Raw genomic sequence first — 11,701 nt, 5'->3', positions numbered from 1 at the left:
GGTCGTTCCTGTTCTCAGTTGTCCTGTACTCGGAAGTCGTCATCTGTTCCTGGAGTCCTGACTGAGCACCTTTGAACATCCAGTGGTGTTCGTGAGTCACGGCGTAGCCGTGTGTTGCGGCTTGGGCCGCTTAATTATTTATCTTTTATTATTTGTGTTCCGGAGCTTTTGCGGAGGATTCCGCTCCCACAGATCCACTCTGGTATCCAGCGGTGCTGGGTAGGAGTACGGACTAGTGGATTTTGAGTAGATAAAGTCAACCTTTCTGTCAAACTTGACAGTTGTTAACGCCCCCTTGCCCTAGGACCCGCCCCCTTTTAATATTAAATGATAGTGTTTTATATCGCTTAATATAAAATTAATATAAATTTATAGTGTTCGATATTAAAACGTATTAAAAATTGTCGCGTAACACCAGTCGCAGAGTGTCGCGCAACACCCCGTCGCAGTATGTCACGCAACGCGGCGCGTCAAATCAGGCGGATGAAAGATGCATATTACACAGTGTTAAAACCAGGTAGTTTTAGCGGTATTGATAAATATTATGAGTCGGTTAAAAATAAATTTAAAAGATCCGACGTAAGAAAGTGGTTACAAGAACAAGACGCCTACACGCTGCACAAGCCAGCAAGAAAAAACTATAAAAGGAACATGATTTGTGTATCGGGTATAAACCAACAGTGGCAATGCGATTTGGTCTCGCTGATAGATTTGTCAAAATACAACGATGGCGTTAAATACATATTAACAATCATCGATATATTCAGTAAGAGGGTGTGGGGTGAAAGTCTGACCGCTAAGAATGCAGCAACAGTCGCTAATGCTTTTGAAAAAATATTCCAGCGCGGTGATGTGCCGATGAAGCTACAAACCGATAATGGTAAAGAGTTTCTAAACAGAAGCCTAAAAAAGGTGTTAGAAAAATACGGTATAAAACATTTCACGACCAATAACGATGTGAAAGCGGCTGTTATAGAGCGCTTCAATAGGACTTTAAAAACACGCATGTGGCGCTATTTCACGGCAAAGAATACCTACAGATATATAGACGTTTTACAAGACTTCATACGCAGCTATAATAACACATACCATAGAACGATTAAGTGCGCTCCAAACGATGTGAATGACTCTAACGCGTTGAGTGTCTTCAAAACGACCTACGGTGATTACTTTAGAAGTAAGAAAGCCCCAGTTTGTTTAGGAATCGGTGACCACGTCCGTATTTCTAAATATAAGGACATATTTCAGAAAGGTTACGAACAGAGCTTTTCTGAGGAGATTTTTGTTGTACATAGTGTGAACACTAAAGGGATTAAACCGCTTTATAAGTTGGCAGATCTGTACGGTGAAGTTATAACAGGTAGTTTTTACCCCGAAGAGCTTCAAAGCATACCAAAAAACTATAACAGAGTTTACAAAGTGGAAAAGATTTTAAAAAATAAGACGGTCAGAGGCCGTAAATACGCGTTAGTCAAGTGGCGCGGTTACCCCGCAAAATTTAACAGTTGGGTCGCAGCATCGGTGATAAAAGACATATAAAGATCATCAGTATCTAACAAGACGAGCGATGGATGACAAATCGTTCTACATAACCTTACCCAGCAACGCATCGGCTGTTACCTTCCCGCAAAATAAGATTTCTAACTATACGACAAAGTTGGCTAAACCGATAGACTTAAATGGCGAATGGGAAGTGGCACTTACTGAGATACAATACCCGCATACGTGGAATACATTGGATTTACAAGATTGTAGACTGCAATTATCATGGGATGGAACGGCGGACCAGCCGGTGGCGAGAGTCGCGAGTTTGTGCATTAAACCCGGTTTTTATGAAACAATCGAGGCGTTACTGAACGTAATCAACGCTGAAATTGTACAACTGAAACTGGACGTTGGATTAAGACTAACGTATGATCCATTTGCACGCGTTGTAACATGTGACAGCAAACTGTTGTATCAAATCCACGCCGGTTCTAAGCTGACATGGATACTGGGTTTACAGCCTAAAACTAATATTTCTAAACCATGCGCCGACATCAAAGGCGGCCAATATACGATGTACGTGTACACAGACATTATCGAACACCAACGGGTCGGGGATAGTTATGTACCGCTACTTCGCACTGTTGAAATGAAGGGTTATAACAATGAGGTTGTCACAATACGATACGAGAAACCCGATTACGTACCATTGTGCAAAACACATTTTGACACGATAGCCATAGAGATAAAGAACGACCAAAACGAGAACATGGCATTTAAGTTTGGGAAAGCGATCGTGAAGCTACACTTCAGACGCCGCAAAACTGAATTTTATTAACTAAGTAGAATGGTCGCTGTTAAAAATTATGGCGATCCGGGGCTCTATGCGCAATATTATAAATCTCAAGCCGGTAATGGATTACCAGGTTTTCACGGCAGCGCATACATGTACGGCTGCGGTTTAGGCGGTATTTTTCGAAGTCTTTTCAGAAAAGCTGTTCCTCTTTTCCGGAGAGGTTTAGAGTTGGCTAAACCGCATATGAAGACAGCGGTTCGTAATATAGCGAAAGATGTTATCGGGCAAGCCACAACGGCCGTTGTGAATAAGATACACGAGGCGAACCAAGCAAAGCAAGACGGTTCAGGACTAATATATACAAGAAAAGGCGTGTCTAAAAGAAAACGGAAGCGTATGATAGCGCTTCCGCCTTGGGACATACCCTTTTTAAATAAAAAACAGAGACGACGCAACTCAAAGAAGAAGAGAAAGCCGAAGAGTGCCGTTGGTGATATTTTTTAAACATGTCTTTCATACACCACGAATCCGTTGAATGTGCAAAAACAGAGCTGGATCTTTTTGACGTGCCCCCGACACAAACTAGCATAGAGAAAAGTCTATACGTCGAAGTTCAACCTTTAGCGGCGTTATCCGACACAGCTCCGCTTGAATTTTATATAGCAGCCAGCGGTGAACACTACTACGATCTGAACAATACGCTGTTGTACGTGACATGCAAGATCGTACGAACCGATAACACGCCGATACCGCAAGGTGCGCGGGTCGCGCTTATTAATTACCCAATAGCGACCTTATTCAACCAAGTGGATGTAACTCTGGGCGACAGGCTCATATCACAATCCAACAATCTTTACGCATACCGCGCGTACATTGAGACTATATTAAATTACAGCTCGGACGCATTGTCAACAAAACACACAACAGGACTATTTTACAAAGATGTGGATGGTGAATTTAACAACACGGCGCTGGACGGCCCGAATACGGGATTCAAAAAACGAGCAGGCGCAACAGCGCAGAGTCGCACTGTTGAACTGCTAGGCCCGCTTCACTGCGACCTCTTCCATCAACATAAACTAATTTTAAACGCCGTTGATCTGAAGATTAAACTAACCAGAAACAAAGATGCATTCTGCTTAATGACGTCTGAGGCGGATGCCTTTAAAATACAGATCACAGCTGCATCCCTGTTCGTGAAAAGAGTTCAGGTCTCACCGGCCGTGCGGATTGGGCACGCGCAGGCTCTGTTAAACGGTAACGCGAAATACGCGATTGACCGCGTTGGGATGAAAATCTACAGCGTACCAACAGGCAGTAGAGTATTTAATCTAGAAAATTTATTTTTAGGACAAGTACCGAAAACAGTTATAGCAGGTTTCGTGGATAACGAATCATTTTCAGGAATCCATAACCGGAACCCCCTGTGCTTTGAACATAAAAATGTAAGTTTTGCGTCCCTTTATCTGGATGGAACGCCGCACCCCGCCAAGCCATTTCAACCCGACTTTGAAAGCGGTAATGCTGTAAGAGAGTATATGTCACTCATACAAATCACAAATAAGCAGAAATCTGACAATGGTATACTGATTGACCGCGAAGAGTACCTCAGGGGCTACACGCTATTCGCTTTTGACCTTTCACCAGAACAGGAGTGTGGAGAACACCTTTCCCTGATAAGAACAGGCAATCTACGTGCCGAATTCCGCTTTGCAGAAGCGTTGGACCGGACAGTCAATGTGATAATATACGCACTATTTGATAACATCATCGAGATTAATCAAAGGCGCGATGTGCTGTACGATTATCTATAAATGAAATAAACTAACACTACGCTGCTGAAAAAATGAACACATTACAGATAAACTGTATTCTGTACGCCGTGCAAAGCACAAGGCATGTTTTTAAAGGAACGTATCCGTGCGATATGTTACCGGTCAGTAAACTGTTGCAATATCCCTGCGCGTTTGTAATCAATACGCATAGCAGCGGGCAGCCGGGTGAGCACTGGTTGGCCGCTTATTTTAACGAACAACGTGAATGTTACTTTTTTGATTCTTACGGGTTAGCCCCTGACAGCCCCCTATTCCCAAAGGCAATAATACATTTTTTAAACTTGAATTCAAAAAGTGTTTATCACCAAAATATGCAGTTGCAAAATTTTAACAGTACCGTTTGCGGTCAATATTGCATATACTTTATATTTTACATGTGTAAAAAATACAAATATGTGGATGTACTGGCCCGTTTTAGTGATGACACAAAACGTAATGATTGTTTTGTTTCAAATTTTGTAAGACGACTACCAAGAAGCCATTGTCTGAATCATTATGCATATAGATATATACAGAATTGCGTAACTTGTAACCAGCGTTGTGCGTGAAACACGCTTCACACACAGCGTTGTGCGTGAAACGTTTTATGTACAACGTTTCACGCACAACGCTGTGTGTGAAGCGTGTTACGCACAACGTTGTATTGTTTGTGTAACTTGTAATCAACATTCTGTTTGATACGTTTTATGTACAACGCATCATACCTATGATGTTTTTCTAATAAACAACGTTGTTTATTAAACTTTATATCGTGTGCTTGAAATTTCTTCCGTTTACAGCAATAGAAACAAAGAACAAAACGTTGTTTTATAAAGCATAAGCATATTTTATTGATATATGTATATATATATATATATATAACACGGTAAAGATGAGTTTAAAACATTACATAAAATATTATTGACATAAGTTAAACATTGTGGCGCAAAATACCAACACAAAATACAGTGTATAAAAATAATATAAATTAGTTATATGTTATAGTTTCAGCCACTGTGAATCCTGAAATAGATTTACGGATCTTTTCCTAGGCAGTAAGTAACCATGCGGTGTTGTTAAACCTGGGGGACTTAAAACATTTATTCGCCCTTTGTTAAGGGTTTGTAACGACATGGGCGATGTCACAGCGCCATCAGAGTCATCCTGCATCTCAGCTTTTAATCGTTCTAAACACATTCTATTCCCCGCATTGGCTATGACGGTTGAGGGAATATTCAATTCAGACATAGCCCGCATAAATTCAGGCCAACCATTCGGTATATTACGGATCGACACACCGTTACTTTGCGTGATGCTTCTTATTAAATCTAACATGTTGGAACCAGGCACAGTGACGCCTTTGTACAGAAACTCCCCTTTACTGTTCCAGTCTGTGATGTGTTTAGAGCGTGTCATTTTACTCAATAGTATTTCACAGTTTTTCTTATACCGGTCATTAACACCGCTCAAAAGCTCATGATAAACAGCATCGGGGGCAATAGGCTGTGTCGTATTATTTGATTCATCAACAGATTTTGCAACGGGTGATAAAAGAGCTAAAGTTGACATTTCACTATCAGCCTGCTTACTCAACACCAGGTATCTCTGCAACAACATTGTATATCGCTTTGCTTTTTCATATTCTGATAAATCATTATTCTGTAGTATTTTCACGATCTCTACATCTAGACCGTGCGTTGCTGTTTTACGTATGTCGTCGCTGTTCGTTTTATTATGTAAACGTTCTATCTGATTCTGAGGCACCAGATACATTTTCTCAGCGTACTCCATCAGCGATTAGACAATAGTCCTGTAATTAGCGGTATAGCAAAACCAAGCAGCGAGCCGATAAAACCACCCGACTGTTTAACCAGAATCTTCTTTTTTCCAATGGCACATTTCTTATTACAAAGTGATTTTATAAGCGCACGCTTCTTTTTAAGGTAGTTCAGCTGCCGTTGAGACAGCGGTATTTTGCCTTTAAGCGTGTTGAGCGCTATCTCACAAATGGCCGTGACTAAATCGTTTGAAGCGTTGGATAAAATAGCATTTCTTTGGATTGGTGTGGCTTTAATTAACGTTTTTAAAAGCACCCAATTACGTCTTATCCGCCCCGACATGTTCACCGTTGTTAGAATGGCAACAAATGACTAAAGGTTGTACTGTTATAGCTTTATAGAACCACGCTTCTTAATGACAAAAGCGACAGGCTTGTCTGGTGGGAATAAGCCGCTTCGTAAACGATAATCGTCAAGAGCGTTGTTTCTTAAATCAACCAGCAAATACCCATAAGGGGCAGCCGTCGCGGATTCATAGGATTCGAGAAAAAAACGATGTTTCGATGGGTACATTTGTCTAGCCAGAATGCCCACCTGCATTTTATCCCTGGGGTTTTTGAACAGGACCATATATTTTGTGTTTAAATGTATAGTTCTGCTCTTTTTACCTTGACAAAATATGTTTTGGACAAGGTACAGGATACTGAGATTACGATGATGTACATACTTTGTGAAAGCCTTCTCAACCTCAGAATTATTACTTGCCGCGTCCATCAAATCATCAATCACTGTTAAATTAACCTTATCAGGGGGAAAAAGTTGATCATCGCTAAAAGACTCTGGTAACCCCTCTATAAAGCGCGTACAGGGGTAATCACGCAGAAGTTGGTCGTATATAGGTTGCCAACAGGTGTAAAACCAAACAACATTATCAGGTACATGAGTCATATGTGTTGCAGCGTGTTGCAACAGCGTTTTGACAAAATAACTTTTACCCGAATTGGACGGCCCCGCTAAAATACATGAGAAAGGGTGTTGAAATCTGGTGTCCATCTTAATAGCCGAACGGCAGTGTTGTGAAGTTGTCCGTAAGAGACCGTTTAGTATAAACACACCTTTGCGTCTTCTGCAAAGTACGCGTCTCTATCTGCCAGCACTTTTTCACACGTACTATACCGGGTTGACGGATCACAACCTTTTTCTGGTCATCGCCTTCGGGGTTTAAAGGATAATCTAAGACCAGTTCTTTCAGGCTGTCAAAGTTAACGTGCTGCGCATTATCAACATTGAGCGTTATACCTTTAACTTTTAAACAGGTCTTTCCGTTGTTTAGTCGATAGCCGTATGACTTGGGACCGGCTGAGACAAATTCTGTTATATGGGTGCCTGTGGGCAGTTCGCTGGTCAACTCACCTAAATAATCACCCAATGGCGGGCTCCAGTCACCGGGTCTACTGACAAAAATTACAGAATCGGTGTCGTGATAAAGACATCTATCTTGTAATCTATACAGTAGTTTGTACAGTTCAACACGGGCATAAGCCGTTGTAAAGATGGCTATAGTTACATTTGAAATTGCACCCCTGGTGTAATGGTCTTTGGCATACTTCCAATTTACCATAACTGTATCATCGTCAATAAAATCCAAAGCGGACACGTCATAGTACGGTAAGAACGCGTATTCAAAAAGTTTGTCGGGGTCGGTCACTAGACACGTATTGGGCATGTTGCTACGTTGACCAAATTTACCCCATAAGGAATTTAAAAACAATTTTGAAATTTGTCTTTTAGCGGGGTTGATTTCTATGTGTTCGGGTCGTAAAGACAAGCCTTCATTCTTTTGATAGGCGTCTATATACTCTTGGCGTTTCTCGGCGTCTGTACACCATTCGGGATAACCAGAGGCCTCTTGTTTATCCCTGAGGTGCGTTTTAATGTAGCCTGAAAACAATTTGTCAGATCTCTCATCAAAATGCCACACCTCATAGATTTTACATACCTTGTACCCCATTTCTACAGCCAAGTTTAGTTCCACGGTACACCATGTACCGATGAGCGCACGTTTTTCTGAATCATGAACGCACGGCTCAGTCTGTCCAGACTCAGCGCATGTGCGACATAATGGAAACATTAACTTGCCGCCCATTTTAACTGGCAGAACCGGAAAGAATAGGCCACGAGGTGGATAAACTTTAACCCTGGCAAAACCGAAATACTTTGTGACATCACCAAAGTCCTTATAAATAATGCGTGGGTGCTGTATAGGATACGTTTTGGTTTTATTAACATACGGATAGAGACTGGTGAAATCAAAATAGTGTATTTTTTCATCACAGCCTGTTTTGTGATACAGCTTTATGGCGTTTGTGCGCCCGCCATAAAGAGCATCACGTGGCTCCAAGGGTTCGGGTAAATCTTTACCCTTCAGAAAAGCCTGTAGATCCGCATCAGAATCTAGCATAGACTTCCATTCACAACCCCAGATTTCACGTATCTGAAATCCACAACGTTTAAGGTAGTGCAACTTTACCTGCGTCTTGTGGTGTAATTGACCGTAGGTCGTTTTAGTCAGTTTGTTTTTATCATCGGCGTTGTAACAAGCACCACAGCCGTGGTAAAAACAACCTTGGAATTCAAATGCAGTTGGTGTGCCGTTAATCACGGCATAACCATCCAGGCTGTATTTACCAACTTTCTTCTCACCCCCTTGTAAAGCGTGTCTTATACTCACCCCTTCTTTGTGTTCTATGTACATTAACCACTGTATGGCGGGCGTTGAGTAACGCTTCTGCGTCTTGTGATAGTTATCACCCGGTACAAGCGCCAGTGTCTTTTCCTGTAAAAATTTACACCGGTACATGGCCATGCATACGCTCGCCAACGTGACTAATTGAAAAGCCTCGATGTGACGTTTAACCACAACCTTTTTTTTTTTCTTTGTTATTAGAAACTCCTGTTCTGTCATGGCTATAACAGCAGATCTGAAAGCATCACAAGCTTTTTGTAATATTTTCACATCGTCTTTACAATATCGCACGAGCTCTTTTTGAAAGTTAAACGGTTTGTGTACACACTGTTTATACCAAGCTGTAAACTCAGATAATTCATCAGGCATCATGTATTGTGGACCAAAATACTCTATTGACGGCATAGTTCCTATGTAATTTTGGTTATCAGCTGTGTTAAAAAAATGTGGGAAATAACCTTTGGTACCGTCAAACCCCATCGCCTTTGGTAACTTGCTAAGCCGCATGGGTAAAAAATTTAAAGAGTCGATAAATCTTATCTTCAAATCTTTTACCGTGATGCACATTATGTTGCCGCCTCTAGATAATAATTCAATCTTTAATTTCTCCTTAATCAGCTGGCGCAGCACAAAATATGCATCATAGCGACCTGCATTATGGGCTATGAATGTGTAATGCTCAAATTTTGGTTTCATGAACGTCTTTACAAAGTCTTCGATACACGCAACACCCTTAAACTCCCAGTCTTTCTCACCCGTTAATGTTAAAGCGTAACAGTAGTTTGGTATGTGCACACCCGTCTCCTGCATACACTCAAAATCATAAAAGATGTATTTCTTTGTGGGCTCTTCCGGCTTGATGGTTTGTATATAGCACAAATGGTTCGAAAACCCATCAACGAACACCTTACAAATGGGGCACTTTAGGCCTCTGCAGTTATGATCTGTTCGCCTGTAGAGACAACACTTGTCACAATATACATGTTCAAGACAGGATATTTTGTGATCAAGAGCTAAAGCTTTGTGTAGCTCTAAACACTCGTTTGATCGACAAAATACCCTACACACCGAACACCTTAAAGCCGTCACACCGTCGTCAATACAAGCCGGCCTGTGACAAGCCTTACAAAAGAAAAGACAATCGTGATTATTTCTATGATGGTAAGCGCTATGACAACGGACGCAGTAATATCGGGCACCAAGAAACGCTTTGATATCGAGTATCCCATAAAAGTGACAATCGTGATATAGCACAAAGATCGTGTCTTTGTAACGACTGTCTGCACTGTAGTATTTCCAAGACCCTTGACTGTAATAGAGGAGATTGATGGATACTTTTAAATAATTTTCAAAAATTGCAACATCGCTAAAGCTGACCGCTTTATCAAGCGGCAGATTCAAAGCTTTATGTAGTTGTATCGCTCTCTCCTGTATTACATGATCATTGGCATTGTTACCTTTATCCAGAAGTTTACAGACGCTAGCGGCCAAACACAGGTTATTACCTACGCGTCTGAAGTCATAGAGATATCTCTTTCTTTTATCTATTATTAAACTTTGGGGCAGGCGTTGTAAACTACGCCCAGTCAAACCAGACCCTGATCTGTTCATAAAAATACTGATCACAAATCTTAAGCCTGTGGATAATAAGAATTCAGCGTTACTTTGAAGCGTGTTTGTAATCTGATTCAAAAAACTGGCAGCGTCTAATGTTTCTTGCGGCTTACGATGCGAATAGATGGCATTGTGTAACCCACCCCCCTCCAATCTAAGCTGAACGCGGTCGGCAGGATCCACGCCCGCAAGGACATCATCGAGCATGGCCTGTATAGCCGTATGAATGGCTCGAACTCCCTCTACAAATGATGTAACCCTATCCAAATTAACAAACCGATAGTGATTGTGGTACTCAACGGCTCTGAAATTCGGTCGTTGTCGTTCATAGCGGTTAATTGCTTCTAAGTATACATGTTGCCGACCTTCGTCATTACCGGGTGACTCAACACGGCCTGCATCATCATATATGGGGCTTGCATCGCGCTCAATATTGTCAGCCTGTGATTCGTCATTCGGTAATGCATGGGGTGGAGATTGATCTAAATCTACATGCCTCGCACTGTGCTGACCTCCTACCACATGTACCCTGTGACGCTTGCGTTTTCTCAATTGACCACCTACCGCATGTTCCCTGTGCCGCTTGCGCTTTCTCGATCTGATTAATGTTGTTACAGCCTGTTTCACCTTTGCGCGTCGGAATAACTGTGAGATCTTGTATGTTAAACAAGGTTTAATTCGTGGTTTTTTTTTACAGTCATTTAAATTTAAAACACGTTTCAAACCATTGCCTAGCATGCCTAGTCACGGATCAGTTTCATTTATTTCTGCAAAATGATGTATGTTGGCTTTAATAAATTCAGTTGTCTTAACCGACCGATCTATGTATTTTGACATGACATTCATATACGTCTCAACAACTTCTTTAACAATGTCTTGTTTACATTTACTACCGTGGCACACACCTTTAATGTGTTTTAACAAATATCCGGCTTTTACGCCCATGTTCTCAACATCTTCCCGTATCTTACCCAACAACGCGTAAAATTGTATTTCAGCGTCTTGGCCTAATTGTTCTGAATTTTGACATTCATCAACTATGTCGGGCGCTAGCCCTCGCGCCGGTACACAAGCATCAGCCGATGCGTGTACCAGGGCTGTCGTTGTAAAAATATTGGGCATTGATGTTACACAATCAACCGTTGTAGTATTACCAGGTATTCCTGCAACGGCTGATAATACTTCATCAGAGCTATTCTGCGGATCTTGTGTCGTTGACTCTACACAATTTGTAATAAGCTCTTGCCCATTTATGTCATCAATATCTGATATCACAGGATTACCGGCTATGTGTCTTGTTTCTGTTTCAGAGCAATCCTGTGTATCGGTAATAGTGATGACATCGGATTGCGACAATTGCTTAACATTACTTCTTGAGTCAATATTTGATAACAAACCAATGCCTGCTATGTGCCTTGTTTCTGTTTCAGAACAAACCTGTGTATCTGGAATTGTGATTACAGCGGAT

The sequence above is a fragment of the Pseudophryne corroboree genome, unplaced genomic scaffold (assembly GCF_028390025.1).
Source record: "Pseudophryne corroboree isolate aPseCor3 unplaced genomic scaffold, aPseCor3.hap2 scaffold_523, whole genome shotgun sequence".
Lineage (NCBI taxonomy): Eukaryota > Metazoa > Chordata > Amphibia > Anura > Myobatrachidae > Pseudophryne > Pseudophryne corroboree.
Note: the sequence above shows the minus strand (reverse complement) of the source record.